Source organism: Alligator sinensis, unplaced genomic scaffold (genome assembly GCF_000455745.1).
Source record: "Alligator sinensis unplaced genomic scaffold, ASM45574v1 scaffold578_1, whole genome shotgun sequence".
NCBI lineage: Eukaryota > Metazoa > Chordata > Crocodylia > Alligatoridae > Alligator > Alligator sinensis.
The window spans coordinates 177,141-177,882 of NW_005842887.1; positions in this window are offsets into that span (position 1 = coordinate 177,141).

A 742-nucleotide genomic window follows, 5' to 3' on the forward strand; every position below is an offset into this window, starting at 1 on the left:
CCTCCCATGAACAGGGAACTCTAGGGATGCAGACAGAGGTGCAGCTGCCAGCTGTAACTCAAAACGACTTTTGGTTCTGAGTTACAAGCTTACCCCAGACGAAACAGAAGTTCACTGTTGGTTGGGGGGGATCTAGCTGGAGGCCAGGTTCCCACAGCAATGGCGAAGCTCTGTGCCAGTGTTCACCTTTTCCAGAACGAGAGAGGTGGAGGGAGCTCTTCTTGGGGCTCCCTGGCTGGTGCCGAAGGGTAGAGAAGGTGAATTGGAGCCTCCCCCCGCACCTAGGGGGCCTCCAATACACCTGTCCCACTGGTGTACTCCCTCTGCCCCCTTTCCCCCTCCCGTCCTGAAAACAGCGACAGGCTGGGAGCTCCCAGACACAAGTTACAGAAGACGCTAGTTTGAAAGGTCTTTATCTGATCCCTCCTGCAACAGGGGTCAGGTTTTCACCAGGCAGGCCGTTTTTGAAGCTGTCTGCAGCCGCGTGCTTGTGTTTGGTCACAGCTAGAAGCTGCTTTCTGTGGCCTGATCGGGCAAAAACGGTCACTTCTCTTGCACCACAGAAAGCAGGCAGCCGCCCGGGGTCCTTCTCCTGCCCAGCGCCCCGAAGCGCCGGCGGGGCGGGCTGCAAGCGCTGCACACGGGCTGGACGCGGAGGAGGCGCAAACACGAAGTGCTGCAGGAGGACACGAAGGCCCCACGCACCGTGCGACACACGACACGCGCCGCCCCCCCCCCCCCC